Raw genomic sequence first — 16,688 nt, 5'->3', positions numbered from 1 at the left:
TAATACCTCTTCTTCTTCATACTCCTTTCCATGAAGCATCTTGAGTCTTGGTAAGGAAGGATCACTTCCTCTGTGCTTCTCCCGTGTTAATTTTCTGCTTCAAAAAGATAAAAATGAAGGTGAAAGGCTTAGTCATTGCAGGGGAGCTCAGGGGTGCTTCCAGGCCTCAAGACAAGTTTTGGCATATTTAGTGAACCTCCTACCCAAGTTTAAATAACTTTTGAAATGAAGACTTGTTAGAGCTTTGCAGCACAATAGAAAGTAGGGAGACCTATATGTTGTGCTGTTTTGTTTTGTTTTTTCCTCAGGGTTGTTTCAGGTTGCATCCTTCTAAGAAAAATTTATTACAAAATAAGCAGAGACTTGTTTGTTTGTTTTAAAGCTATATCTGTTGTGATTGCTTACACACCCTGGTGGTGCCACATGCTACTTAGCAAGTGTATCAGAAGTAGATGTTGCCCATACACCCCCTTCCTCCTCTACTTCTTTTTTCCTGGTGCTTATGAACAGTGTTTAGAACTCAGCAAATGTCTGATTTTCTACCACACTTCCTGGCTATTTTTAAGGTCACCTTATTTTCCTCTGGTTGATAAATTCAGGTGTGAGAGGCACTAGAAAGACTTAAAACTAGTACTGCTACTGGTCCTATGTTTTATAATGTGAAATATAGTGCTATTTCCATATGTACCTCTACTTGTGCTATTGAAGATAGTTGGCTGGAGACCTTCATGAGCTCTTGGTGTGTCTTTGCTCTGTGCAGTTGTCTGGACCTCCTAATAACTCAGCAGCACCTGCAGTGAAAACCGAGGTATTCTGACTTCACCTCCCCAAGCACAGATGCTGTTTTTTTGCAAGTACTGATGCTCTAGGTAACTACAAACCCATAGGTATGCTGTCAAGTAAGGTGAGCTCCCAAGTGCCTGTGCCATGCAGCAACTCAAAATAAATGCAGGAGCACTGGTACCAGAGGGAGGTTGAGTTAAGGACCATCTGCACAAATCAGACATGGGTGCAGAGCCATCTCAGCCTGAACCTGGTGTCTGCATGAAGAGTAAAGCAGTGTGATAGGTACAGGAGAATCCTTCGTCTGGAGGGTGAAGGTACCAGTCTGACAATCAATCTAGAAGTTGTGGAGGTGCTGCCTAGGCTTGTTGATCTTTTGGACTCTTACGCCTTGCTGATCTTCCATGTGGGCAGCAGCAGTGCTGCTCGAAGTAACCTGGAGTGCATGAATGGTGGCTACAGGGCACTGGGGATGAGAGTGAAGGGCGAGGGGTGCCAGGTGGTGTCTCCTCAATCCTGTCAGTGAGAGAGGGAAAGGCCTGAGCAGAGGTGGGCTCAGCCAGGGTGTTGTGGCTTGGCTATATGGCTGGTGTCACATGCAGGGCTTTGGATTCTGTGACCACGGTTATGGTGAGGGCTACTGAGCTGGCATGGGGCTGGGATGGGGTATGCTTGACTAAGTGTGACACGGGTATCTTTGCAAACAGGCTTCCTAACCTAGACTAGAGGCTTTTTAGATGAGGTATGCTGGTGAGGGTTACCATAACCTGAAGGAAACTGAAAAGGCAGAGCAGATGCGTCTGGGAGACAGCATTATGGGGAAAGCTCTCACACTTCCCCTGTAAAAGCAGTACAACTTTAGACCCATCTTAAATTCCTCTGCGCAAATCCATGTAGCATGAGAAACAAGCAGGAGCAGCCTCTATGCACAGCTGCAGAGCTAAGACCTCATTAGCATCATGGCTCTCGCGACTGGAGTGCTGCAGTGGAGAGATGCAGGAAAGATGGGGACCATAGGGATGGCAGAGATGGAGCTCTGTTTAAAGGTGTCATGTGCATGGAGCTTTGCCTTGGGATAGGTGATGAGCCAGTAGCAAGCTTGTGGGTAAGGATGAGAGGACAGACCACCACAGAAGATGCTACACTGGGCATCTGCCACATCCCATCTGATAAAGAGGAGCGGGTGAAGCATTCTTTAGGCAGCTGGAGAAAGTCTTAGTCACAGACCCTAGTACTCATCAATGACTTTAATCACCCTGCTGGAAGAGCAGTGTGGCTGGGCACAACTGATCCAGGGGATTTCCAGAGCATATTTTTTGATATTATGGTATTTATAAGATAATTTTTCGATGCATGTGACTGATGAGCTGGTGAAGGAAGGTATTCTGCTGGACCTGCAACTTGCAAGCAAGCAACAACTCGTGGATAGCGTGAAGGGCAAGGGCAGCCTTTGCAACAGTAACAGTGAGACTTGTGGAGTTTAACATCCTGGGAGAAGTAAGATACATCCAGAAGAGCAGGTGTTGGCTTGTTCAGGGACCTGATCGCAGAATCCTATAGGAAACTTTCCTGGATGGAAAGGGACCTGGAAGACCTGGTTGATCTTTCAGGACAACCTCCTCAGAGCACAGGAGTGACCCATCTCAATGTGCAGAAAGTCAAGGAAGCTAGCAAAAGGCTAGCATGGATGAACTCCTGGCTGAGCTCAAACAAAAAATCATGCACACAGAAGGTGGAAACGGGTAGGCTACCAGGGGGGAGTACAAAGATGTTGCCTACACTTATAGAAATGGAGTCAGGAAAGACAAGTCTTAGCTGAAGTTGAAACTTGCAAGGGAGTTGAAGGATGTACATTGGCAGCAAAAGAAAGGTTAAGGAGAATGTGGGCCTACTGATCAATGAGGCAGGGGAATTACTGATGAGTGACAGGGAAAAGACTGAGATACTCTGCCTTTTTGCCACCAAGCTGGTCAGGAGAAGAGAGGCTGAGAGAAATGGGTTTGCTCAGACTTAAGAAGAGAAGGCTCAGGGAAAACCTTCTTCCTGTCTACAGCAAACTGATCAGAGGACATAGAAAAGATGGAGCTAGACTATTCTCAGAGATGTATGATGATAGGACAGGGGGTAATGGACACAAGTTGAAATACAGGGCATTTTGATCAGGTATTAGGATAAAAAAAGTTATTGTGACTGTGCTAAAAGCCTGGAACAGATTGCCCGGAGAGGATGTAAAATCTCTATTCTTGGAGGTCTTCAACTCAGTTGGACAGGCCCCAAGGAACCTGACCTGATTAGATCTGCCCTGAGTTGAGGTTTGGACTAGATGACCTTTCGAGGTTCCTTCCAGACTAAATTGTTCTGTTATACATCCAGGTGAGTTACTGACTAACCTGCCTTACATTCCCCACTGTACTGTAAGAAACAAATGGACATGAAGATCTCAAACTCTGAGCATGCCACCACGTAGCTGTCTTAGTAGTCATCTTCTACACTTTAGTATGGACAAGGCTCTTTTTTTAGTTTCTTCTATACTGAGGACAGTGATCACCCAGCTGGGGGGTTGCCTGGTTCCCACACTTGGAGTGTCAGGTTTATGAGTTACAACAAAAGTTCTGGACTCACCTGTCCTCTCTGCTGCCCCTTTGCTATCCAGAGCATAGCAGTATGCATTTCCAAATCTATGACAATCATGTGCTGTACAAATAGGCAAGATGATAGCTAGTCTGGCTAATTGTACCCTTTGTTCTGGAAATGACACAATTTAGCTAGGCATGGTATAATAAGAGCAAGGTGGCCTCGGGAACCCCATCAGCAATGACTGGCAGACTTCCTGAACAGGTATGGATCATTTTTTACCAGTTCTTTACAGGACCAGTGTTATGTGGTCAAACATTATTCTCTTTTGGTGGTAAACATTGCTAACATCGAATGTCCAAAATTCTTGTTGGGGTGCGGAGTTGAAATTAGTTCAAGAAGGCTGTCAGGTACTGTTTGGTAGAACTGTAGCACATTTCATTCGTTTTCCCCAGCTTGTCTGATTCATGTTGTAAAATGGAAGATTGAAAAGGATAAGATCAACATTGTTTTGCTACCTAGGTTGTTCCAGACGGGACTGGTGTCCTCAGCCTCTGATACAAATATTGAATTGCTAGATTCTCCATTTAGACCCAGAATTATTGGTACTTCTCTGGTTTCTTTGGACATGACATACCTCCTGGTGTTTTGACTTGAGATGCTGGTATGAAGTTTTCACAGGCAGCTCATATGTATAGTCTTTTAATTTCACATACTGCCAGCATTTTTCTTCTGAAACTTCATAATTTGCCAGAAAAAAACAAAATACAGATCTCAAATGAGCTTTGCTTTACCATATCACTAAGAACAGGCTATTGAAGCAATGGTCTTAATGTTTCTTACTGTCTTTGGAGTAATTTAAGAGGACATCTTCTTTTTATATACAATATCAAAGCGGAGGATGGTGTGGACTGACACCATGCTACCAGCAGTCCTAACTTTCTTAGCAAATAGTCAGAGCTCTATGTGCAAGTCATGCCCACTGCCTGCTGCAGGAACGAGGCAGAAGAAAAAAAGTATGCTCACTTCTGTAAAATGCAAAGCTCTGACTTATCTGCTTGGGTTGATGGTTGGGTTGATGGTATCTTTGGACAGGCAACGTGACTGTTTGTCTGAAATAGCTGGGGCTCGTTGTTCCTGGAGGCCCAAAGGGATGTGTGCTTGCAGCAACCTGCCCTGGCATCCAGTCTGGCACTTAGTCCAAAAAAGAAATTGTCTTCTTAGTCCAGGCTTTGTAGTCAAGATAGTTTGTGACATGTGCTTTTCATGTCCAATTTTCTAAGTCCTGAGCTAGTCCTTGTTGTCACTTTCTGCACAGTTAAGGGAAGTTTGTGGGGTCTCAGTCCCGTTGATTTTTGCGAGATGCTTGTAGAGAGACTAGGACCTCTGCCATATCCAGCAGAAATTAAAACATCAAAATAAAACAGAAAATCACCCACCTTCAGTCTTGCCTGTGCTAGGTAATTCCACCTAACTACCATGCAAGAAACTACCGCGTCTACTTTAAGGAACATATCTTGAAGCAGGAGTCTTGGAAGCACCAATGTTGATGGGAAATTTTAGAAAAGAATAATGGAAAAGGTAAATTAACAGTAACATTTGGAAAAACTGAGAGAGTGCAGTGTGAATTCCCAGGTAGCAGCTCCCTGGTAGTTACTCCATCTGTAACTACTTAAAAATGCTGTAGCACTTCTTTCAACTTTATGGCAGCAAATGGATCTTGCTCTATATGGCAGGATTTTAATTATGACTCTTCTTGTTGCTGGTTTAACCTTTAGAAAGAGTAGTCCTGCACTCCTTTCAGGCACCATGTGCTGCAGAACTGGAGCTAGAGAGTCCAGCATAACTTGTTAGAACAGGAAAGAGAATTGGCTCACAACTTCAGGTAATTAAAAAAATGGTGTGTGGTTAAACCTTAGCAAAATAGTTTGAGAAACTTCTCATTCTCCTTCTCTATAATATCATCACTTGGCAAGGTGTAAAGGGAACGGAGGAAAAAAAAAGAGAAATAGAAGGCAGAGACACTGTTGAGAACTTCTTCTTTATATTTGAAGCTTTATCAGTTCTCACATCAGAATGACAGAAAAAGAGAACTGTGATGGAGAAAGGATGATACATCTTTATACAAAATTGCCCTAGTGGTTAAGTACTTTCAGGGGAAATTCAGACCACAGAATCTGCTCTGCTGCACTTTTACTACCCTTTGGAAGGATTTTAAATTTGTAAGCCCTGGCAAATGAAAGCTTTGAAAAATGCCTCACAATATACTAAAAAAAGTTTATGCTTGACTTTAGAAAAGAACCTGTGGTGCCTCTAGCCCTAATGCAGCTCTCTATGGTCAGCCACACAGGTGGAAACATTGGCATGACAAATTTTAGGCCTGAAAGTTTACACATTATGCAACTTGGATGAGCAGAGCTGGTGAGGCTGCAAGGCATTTCTCCCTCAAGTTGCCAAGTACCTTTGTTTGCTTTGAGTATCCAGACAAAGCAGTTTACTACCTTAAAGAATGTAATGGAAAAAGTGTGGTGCCTTGTCATACCTGCATTACCAAAAGCTGTTTTGGATTTTTTGTTTGTTTTACATTTATTCGTAACCATGGTAGTGACACTTACATCTTGGGTTGTTTTTTTTTTTTCCTTGCAGACCAATCACAGCACTGCAGTATAACTTACACTGGAAAAGGTTTCTGGTGATCATCGTGTTCCACTTCCCATTACATATCAGCAGAAAATAGCACTGAAACATTAAGTTGGAGAAAAGAAATTCAAATCCTTGCTTGTGCAATTGTAGCCATATGGATGAAGCTAGCTTTCTTCCTATGAAACCAAGCTTGCTCTTTAACTTTTCATTCATTTTAAGAGCCATATGTTTTCACTTAATTGTCTTGCTTCATACCTGATTATAGTTAGCACTTGTTCCTGCCTACTCCTAAAATGACTGTGCTCCAGTCTCTGTAGAATGTTTTAAGTACCTGCTGAGAACCTCTCTGAATCAGGCCCTGTACTAGTATCTAGCTTTTATTGTTTTCTTCCTAAGCAGGGATGCCTAAAAATATCCTCTGACCTCCAGAGAGTGGAGCAAAGAAGTATTCTTCCATTGACAGATTATTTTAAATATCTCACTGCTGTAGCACTATTTAATCTACCCACAGTCTATTTTTTACCTATTGGCTAAATATAATCAGTCACCCTCTACTGCAGGAGAATCTTTCCTAGCAATTAGTATTCAATTCAAAGTCTCATTTATTTCACTAACATTCTCTTTCTATTTATGCTGTTCTTTTACATTTCTTTCTCTTATGGTCAGAGTGGATGTACAACTTCCTGAACCAAGTCAGGACTTCCCAAGTCAGTTATTTAATGAACTACCTATATAATTAGTCATTTCTGTCTCCTATAAGTCACAGAGATGTAGATAGTAGTGATGTTTTTCCCAACAATGTTTGTCCAAAGAACGCTTGCCAAATCCTGATGTCATACCTAGAAATGTCCTGGTCACAGGAGGAGTTTGCATACTGCCAAAATAGCAGCAATAAGCAGCAAGATCCCAGTATGGCTTTGATTATACCTCTGTGAGATGTGTGTTGTATACAAGACTTATAAGCGATACGGGACTTGCTGTGCTGTCTCTTCTCCCTCACACTGGATGTTCAAAGAGTAAGCTGTGTTCTTCCCAAAGTGAACTTCAGCAGTCAGATGTTTTCTGTAGCCCCAGGATGGCACGTCAGTGTATGTTTCTTTTCCCTTGTGTTCACATATAAAGCCAGGTGTGACTTTCCCCCTTCCATCCCCCATTGTGTTCTGCTTGGTCCTGTTCCTTCCCTATCATTTAGCAGGAGGTGTAACACTGTACTCAATTTGCCAGTGAGAATACCATGCATGTTTTAACATTTTGCTTGCATAAATGCTTGGTCTTCTTTTGTTAGCTGCAGGGAATAATTTACACGTGTGGTTTTTGTCTTATAAATATTCAAGGTCAGTCTTATAAATAGTGACTCAGGCCATTAGTGTGTGTTTTGAGCAAGACTGCTCATTTAATTAGTCTGGACATTTATGTCTGGAAGCTGCAAGTTAGAGTCATACTGTGCTGGTCTTCCATTTGGTTTCTTAATACTTCTCTCCTTAAACTTGCATGTTCAGAAAGGAAATGTATGAAAACAGAGTGATGGGAAGAGGAACTGAGAACTGTTTCTCCATGTCAGAAGAAAACTGTATCACTGGTTGTTTACTTCATTAGAGCTGTTTACCTATCCTGGATGCAGTCACAATTCCTGATGTGAATTAGGGCAAATCAGAGAAATGAGTAAGGGTAGCAACAAATCAGCTGTTTCACAGGTATACTGAGAGTGTTTCCCAGCTGTTTGAACACCCTACTAAATAGCCCAGTATGTTCCTGATTAATAGATTCTTAAAAAACACATAGAAACATATAGAAAATTACAACTTATCCTTGGTGCCATCTCAAGGCATATCAAGGATAAGAGGGTCATTAGGGGCAGTCAACATGGCTTCACCAAGGGGAAGTCGTACTTGACTAACCTCGTAGCCTTTTATGAGGAAGTAACAAGATGGATGGATTATGGCAGAGCGGTGGATGTGGTCTACCTTGACTTGAGTAACACATTTGACACAGTCTCCCACAGCATGCTTACAGCTAAACTGAGGAAGCGCAGTCTGGACCATCGGGTAGTGAGGTGGACTGTGAACTGGCTGAAGAAAAGAAGCCAGAGAGTCGTGGTCAGTGGGGCAGAGTCCAGCTGGAGGCCTGTACCTTGTGGAGTGCCTCAAGGGTCGGTACTGGGGCCTGCATTATTCAATATATTCACCAATGACTTGGATGAGGGACTAGAGTGTACTATCAGCAAGTTTGCTGATGACACCAAGCTGGGAGGAGTGGCTGACATGCCAGAAGGCTGTGCTGCCATCCAGAGACCTGGACAGGCTGGAGAGTTGGGCAGGGAAAAATTTAATGAAATATAACAAGGGCAAGTGTAGAGTTTTACATCTGGGTAGGAACAACACCAGGTTCCAGTATAAGTTGGGGAATGACCTATTAGAGAGCAGCATAGGGGAAAGGGACCTGGGGGTCCTGGTGGACAGCAGGATGACCATGAGCCAGCGCTGTGCCCTTGTGGCCAGGAAGGCCAATGGCATCCTGGGGTGTATTAAAAGGGGGTGGTTTGTAGGTCGAGAGAGGTTCTCCTCCCCCTCTACTCTGCCCTGGTGAGACCACACCTGGAATATTGTGTCCAGTTCTGGGCCCCTCAGTTCCAGCAGGACAGGGAACTGCTGGAGAGAGTCCAGTGCAGGGCAACAAAGATGATTAAGGGAGTGGAGCATCTCCCGTGTGAGGAAAGGCTGAGGGAGCTGGGTCTCTTTAGCTTGGAGAAGAGGAGACTGAGGGGTGACATTATTAATGTTTGCAAATTTATAAAGGGCGAGTGTCACAAGGATGGAGCCAGGCTCTTCTCAGTGGCAACCAGTGGTAGGACAAGGCATAATGGGTTCAAAGTGGAACACAGGAGGTTCCACTTAAATATGAGAAGAAACTTCTTCTCAGTGAGGGTGACAGACACTGGAACAGGCTGCCCAGGGAGGTTGTGGAGTCTCCTTCTCTGGAGACATTCAAAACCCACCTGGACACACTCCTGTGTAACCTCATCTGGATGTTCCTGCTCCAGCAGGAGAATTGGACTAGATGATCATTTGAGGTCCCTTCCAATCCCAAACATTCTGTGATTGTGTGATAATGCTAAATAATTAAATTAGTTCCACTATGCAATGCAATAACTTAGAAAATTTCCTGTGAATGGCATGAGGCACTGCTGTATCTCTGTTTCTGAGCACAAGTAGAGATGTATCCTCTGTATGCTGCAGTGACTATAACTGTTAACTCATCTGAGAACTAAAATCTGTTCCTTGGGACCACATGAGATAACTTAGCCAACCTGATTCCTGAATTGCTTGCCAGGAAGACTGAGGGCCCAAGAAGTAACATTTATATGATGGGATTATTCCATCTATTTTAGAGACAAATATATAGTTATAGCCAAATTTTTGATATTTTACTCAGTTTTGGAATTATTGTCTCTGGAAATTTAGGGACTGATTTTCAGATGCTGTTTCACATGGATTTTCTGTGCTGTCTGGCAGCTCAGAAAATCAGCTACATGGTACAGTGTCCCAGAAATGAGGCACCCTGGACTGGATGCCTTTCATAAAAGTGGAATTCACGGTTTTGGCTGGTAACTGTACAGTATCTCAGTGACTTCCAGCTGTGAAATGAATTAATAATTCCTGGCAGTCACGTGCCCACTGTAAGTGCTCTTAACCAATATGTTTTACTTCCAAAACTCTTTCTTGTGCCCACAACAGAGGTGCAGGAGGATGGTGCGAAGTGAAGTGTTCTTGTAATTTTCCTACATGTCTTGCAAAGCCAAAGATCCTGAAATCTTGACACTTTTTAAATTCCAGCACAATTAACCTGTAAACTTCTTAAAACCCGAGGTGTTTGAATGTTTTCATAAGACGTAGCTTGTATTACAGCATCCCAGTAGGTTTCACTCAGATATGTGAAGCTCCTGGGCTTCTGTAGGTACTTAAGAAAATACAGAAGCCAGACGTCCACGTGTATAAATTGTTGTGTGTCACCTTATTTCAGTTCAACTCTGATTACTTCTGCTGTTAGAGGATTTTCCAATGGGTGTCAACACCAAACACCCAATCTGTAGACTTTGTAAATGTGGTTGAAAGGGCAGCTCAGAGAATTACGTTGTTTAAACAATAAGCAGAAACATAATGAGTGAGAATGCTTCCTGTTTCCCTAACGGACTTTAAGGGAAAAAAAATGAAGGTACAAAACTGAGTATATCAGACATTTTTTGAAAGTGCTTTTTTGGATGATAGAGACAAACTGAGTCCAGAAGTATAGAAAAACCCACAGTAAATTTGCAATTTATTGTGGAAAGCTGATTTTGGCCTTGTCTAATTTAATTTATTTTCTTCTTTATGTAACTGAATGAAACCCCCATTTTTTGTATGATTTATGCCTTGTCATTGGCAAGCCCTGACCTGCAAAGAAGCCATTTTCCTTGTGTTGATCTTAATCTATGCACATAGTTTTGTCTTTCTCTAGTGGGCCAGTATTACCACCGAGCATGGACCTCAGGCAAGACAAGAGGCAGAAACGCTCACCTTTGTCACAGACAAATCTCTCTTTGTGCATCTCACCACTGCTGCTGTTGCCTGTACCTGCAGCCATTCTGTGTTGTTGCTTGTTCCTTTATACTTACGTAATAAACTGAGATTCTGAATTCACCATTTCTGCAGCAATACAGTATCAAAGATGTCTTGCTTAATCTGGACCCACGTATGTCATGTTTGTGAAGCCAGAGTAAGAGTAAAACTATTTTTACTGATGGATTCAAATGTTTGAAAACTTAGTAAGGCCAAAGGGCATTCTGAGAAAAGAAAATGTTCTGCTCGCATGCTCTATTGAAGGCCAGCTGGTGCTTTGTGCACTAATAATGATAAACGTGATACTGCTTTTCTGGCATAGAACAACTTTTTTTGTGTGTAAACTATACATTGTAATAGGATAGAAAATTTCAGCAACAAGGGCAGAAACTGACAAATACACAGAACAGTATTTTGCTGTTTCATGGGACCAGATAGTTGCACTTTGAAGCACGGGTAGATGAAAGAACATGAGACTGACTCACAGTATTACAAAGCATTTGCTGCTGGAATCAGACCTGGTAATGCAGATGTCATCATGCTGAATCAGGAACAGCAGAAGGCAAATGAAGGCAAGATAATGTCGGAACTGTTCAAGCGTTGCAAAAAAAGCTGTTTCTCAAAATATTGTAGGTCAAATACAGAGCAAAGAGCTCAAGCAAACTCTACGAACATATGAGAAACCTTCTGCAACTGAGGATATAGATAGACAGTGCTGTTATGCTGGCTATTCTACAAAACAAAGTTTATTAATATACTGCAGAAAAAAAAAAACAACATTGCTAGGAGTTGTTTCACCTCAGCAAGTTACTTAAAGTTTACTGAGGTCATTGTGTATGACATGTAAGTAAGATAAATTCCTTACATACTGTGGACGTAATAAAATAAATACTTGTGCTTGTTTGACTGAAAATGAGTTAATTTTCTTCATGCAGTTAGAAACCTTTCTTTTTCATAGCTAGCATGCTCATTATTTGGACTTAGTTTGAGAAAAAGAGATAACACCCTGACATGGAGTTAATGTTTTTAATTGCTATGGTCTGAGAGCCAAGGATGTTCTGAGCACTCTGCCCACAGGTGTGAGGCAGCGAGGAAGGGGGGCAGGGATGGGGCAGAGCTTGACTGACATCCAGACTAACCAGTGAGAATACTCCATCCCATTAGCATCACGCTTCATTTTCTAGGAGAATGAGGATCTTCTGGTCTCCCTCTCTGGTTCTTGTATCTTTCTCTTTGCTCTTGGAGACCTGTTCAGGGGAGTTCTGTTTGGAACTTCCGTTAGTTTGGCCTTAGGCCATCCTGCCATTTTGCAGAGGCTTCTGGGCCCTTCTACCTTTTTTCCTCTTTTCTCTCCCCAGGATCATCTGTTTGGGACCAGGTGCTGCTTCCTGGGACAGGCTGCTTGGGTTGGATGGGGTCATGAGGACTTGCATTAAGGATCTTTTATTTTATATTCTATTTCTAGTACATATATATATATTTACTAGTAGTGTGTTAGTATTTTGTTATTTTATTAAACTGTGTTTATCTCAGTCCAGGATTCTCCCTTCCCTTTTGATTCTCTCCCCTACTTGGGGGCTGGGGAGGGGGTAAGCCAGCAGCTATCATAGTTTTATTACTAGCTCGGGTGAAGCCATGACAATAGTTAATGTTTTTGATGTATTAGGAGGACAGCTGCAAGTTTGTCATTGACCCCATCAGCACTGTTTACCTAAGTCCAACTGATTACCATATTTTAAGTATTTCTAACATAGTTCTGTTTTGTGTTCAACATCTGTAAGACAAAATTTCTTTCATGGATGCTTTGCAAGTAAATATGAAATTGATTCATATTGCATACCTGCTGAATTCTGTACTGCACTTGCTGGTATTCTTACACAGAACAGGCATCTACTGGCTACAGTGAACTTTCATGTAATTAAGAGATGCTCTGCTTCAACTCCACCACTGTGACCTTAGTTTCAGCTATCAGAAAAGATAACATTGAGGAAACACATTGTTGTGTAAAAGGCTTTGTTCACAGAATTAAAATTTGTCTTGCTGTGATACTGATACAATGAAAAGATGCCCTCTATCATTTTCAGTCTGAGATGCTAACTGTCAGGAAGTTCACAAACTATAATCCTATCAAAGTGATTGCATCTTCGGAATGGTTTCAAGGAGTAATGGAAATACAGAATAATGCTAAAACTATATATGTATGGTTTTAAAGAAGCCCAGAAGATCACAGTGACCTTCATCCGTCCACCTCTGCACATAAAAGAACAATCAGAAGAACCTTGTGGTTAAATACATTTTCTACTCTGGACCCACGCTACACACATTACCAAATTGCTGAATAAAAGACAAATATCCTATCATACTTACTAAGCAGGATGGACTTTTCTATTCTGAATACGTTATACTGTTTTGCATTGGTACCCTAACTTGGATATCCATGGGTCTCAGTAACCACAAGTCTGGTATTACCTGAACAACCCTATAATTAGAAAAACTCCTGAAAATTTAACTTCCCTAAATGCAAATTCAGAAAGTCAGAGTTACCCATCCTTGCACCTTGCTTCTGCAGCAGGACCAAAAACAGACCTTCGTATGTCACTGTAGCTAGGAAAGTGCCATCACTGAAGGAATGACGCTCCTTACACTCTCTAAGATCTTACATTATGGTATGAAAACATTATTTTTCCAATATGTTTAAGATGCTCAACCATGAGGAGTGGTGGTATGTGGAATACGGAGCTTGTCCTAGGCTGATGTCCAGTACCCTAGGTGGGATATGCCTTTTTTATTTACAGTGGTGACTAGAGATGCTTTAGACTCCACCACAAAAAGCTTAACCATTGTAACCACTTTCTACCAATATTTTGGAAATAAAGTTTTTGAAACTTGTCCTCTTAAAATTATTACTCTGGAGCATGTGATTGGAGGGAAGGTGGTTTCCTTGAAAATAAGCAGCTATGCATAGTAAGTAGTCATTCTTTTCCAAATAAGAGGTAAATAGACACCAAGACACATTGACTGACTGTTTCTACTTGTCTCCACAACAACAAATCTTGAAGTTTGTCATTATACCGTGACAAAACCTTTATGTGTTCCTGAATATGCTCCCAAATTTTGCCTTTTCTCATTGTTTTCTGGCTTCCAGACATGTTGTTATCTGTTTACCTGCTACAACATTTAGTAAAGATCATGATAAATTATTTCAGCTTTTTTAGTAGCTAGTCAATACCTTACTTTTGTTACATTTCTTCCAGGTCTGGGGTTGTTGTTGGCATTAGAGTGGACAACTTTCAAATCAGTTTGGCCACTGGTGGTCATTTGGTCCAATTTCCTACTAGAAGTGAGACTGTTTCTCAGACCAAGACACATCAGCCATGCCTTTTTCTCGCCAGGACTTGAAAAGTTCCCTGGACTAGAGATATCTCTCTGGGCAACCTGTTCCTTTGCCATGCTAGTTTTTGCTAGCAAAAACGTGCTTTGTAGTGGCCCTAATGTACAACCTGAACCTTCCAAGACATAGTTTCTGATCACTGCCTTTGTTATATCATGTGGCTTTACCAAGAACTGGTCTGTCATCTTTGTAGCTACCCTCCAAGTAGAGATAGGTAGCTCTTAGATGACCCCTTAGCCTTTGCTTCCCTAGGTTAAGTAAATCCTCCAGCCCTTTTTCACAATATATATTCTGCAAGCTCCTGACTGCATTGTAACCCTCCACTGCACCCTTTCCAGTTTCTCCACATCCTTGTTGAGGGAAGATGAATAAAACTGGAGGCAATATTCCAGAGCCAGTCTCACCAGCACAGAACAGCGTGTGATAATATAGTTCCTTGACCTGCTGGCTATAGACCTGCTGGCTATAGACCTACTAAAGTAGCCCAGCACTGATGTGCAGCAAGAGTGCTGTTAGCCAGTCCATTCCCAGCCATACCAGTGCATGGGCTTCTTCCACTTTTCTTAGTTGAAACTCATGAGCTATGTGTTGGCCCAGTCCTTACATTTATCAAGATCTCTCTGTACTGAGACTCTGTAATTCATTGTGTCAGCTACTTACCTCGGTTAGTGACACATTTCAATTATGATGCAATAAATGTTTATCTGCATCTAGAGATACTCTCCTCAGAAGCTTTCACATCTTCATCACTATTGATTTAAACCTGCTCCTACTTATGTGACATATAATCCCTCACGGCTAATGTAATTTGCCCTCTTGTTCTTCAAAGATTTTGTCAGTGCTGGAGAAAGAAAACAAGCCCATTCCTGTTGAGTGAAATGGAAGTTGGATGTAGACTATATGCAAAGAAGAATACCTAAAATTTACAGGAAAAAATGCCTTTGATAACGAGGGTTGGATTTTTCTATAGTAAACTTAGGCACTTACTAACTCATTTATTATTAATGTGCTTTTCCAATATACATTAATGTCATTTCCTTTACAAGTTGTACGCTCTGGATCTCCTTATTTTTCCTATATGGGAGAACAATAGCAGGAAGGAGAAATATGTGTGTATTATTTAAACTGAGGAAGGGACAAGTGCAAAATTAAGTGACTGCTAGTTTAATAGCACAAAATGTTTACACAAATTCAAATGGGAACTACTACAATATATGCTAAGAAGATATTTGCAAGAATTGATGTCATGCAAGGATAATGATACATGAGCTGCTATTCTAGTACTTTTACTGCAAGGTACAAGGAAGTAACTACAACATCCTGAGAAAGAATGCAATGGAGATTTGTTAGAGCCTGTCAGGTTTCTATGAGATCACATGGATGTTGGAGTCAGGCAAACCACTCTGAGGTCTGATGAAGCAGAGATTTGGGGCAATTATTTTACTTGGTCCCCCTAACATTGCACACCTGTTGTTAGTTTTCGTAAATCTGTGAGGCTTTGCTTTGTTATAGGAATGTTTTAAGGAAAAAAATGGATTAACCACACTATTGTACATATTATAATAATAATAATAATAATAATAATAATAATAATAATAATAATAATAATAATAATAATAATGTTGGGTATTCAAACATCTATTTGAACCATTCATTTGTATAATTTCAAAACATTTTAATAATGGCTTGCAAGCTGGCATTTTCTGATCAGACTTACTGTGGGGATTTTCTAAAGTGTACATAAGTGTCATTACTTCCGTCTTTACTTTTAAATGACAGGACTTAATTTCAACTAGGTTCCAGTGACTCACCACATGTAGCCTTAGCTGGCAGGTTAGAAATATCTTCTAGCGAAATGTTCTTCAGCAGAAAAATAAATTTTTCATGAAATTTTTCCCCGATGATTTTCTGGCTTCCATGAAGAAAAATAAACTTTTATTGTTGGCCAAATCATGGAATTCCTTGAAATCAGTTAAGGTTTTCTTGGTAGCTGAGGTGTATTGTATTTCAGATTAAATTAAATGCTTGCTTTCTTAATGGTGTCTTTGCAAAGTGTGATCTGTGAGCAATGAGGTCCCTTCCAACCTCAGTTATTCTATGATTCTCTGATTCCGTAAATATTGCATCCTCTGCAGCTGCTGACGTTATTAATACAACAAACCTATTTTCCTCTGTCAGTCAACCAAATTGTAATTTCCATGGCAACAGGGGGAATTCCTCTTTCTCAGTTTTTCCTACTTGCTAGATTAATTACTGTATTTTAAGAAGACCTAACTGAAGGTGAAGGAATTCCTGATTACTACAGGATTATCTTTTTTTCTTCCCCCCCATGCTGTAGTATTCAGTTAATTTGTCAGATGGGGATTTGTCAGATGGGGATTTTGGAGGACAACATTGTGCAAATTGTCTCCGTAGTGACTGTTGGTGTCAGTAAAAAATTTGGAGAGAGATTTCATCTTCTGCATGTTGCTTAATGCATGAGAGTAGCTAGAGAAAAGAAAAGTACTCTTATCTATTTCACTCAAGTCTGATTAGCAACCTCTCACGTGAGAACAACTCAACTTCAAATGAGTTATTACTGGTTTACACCATAAGAAGACAATTAAGTTTACCATAAGAAAACAATCAAGTTACATTCCTGGATTTAAAACCACTAAGAGCCAACAAATAGTTAAATGTTTAACGTGTCTGTGGAGAGCAGA

Source organism: Streptopelia decaocto (assembly GCF_964273445.1).
Source record: "Streptopelia decaocto genome assembly, chromosome: Z".
NCBI lineage: Eukaryota > Metazoa > Chordata > Aves > Columbiformes > Columbidae > Streptopelia > Streptopelia decaocto.
The sequence above is the reverse complement of the archived record's forward strand: the minus strand, read 5'-3'. Positions refer to the sequence as shown.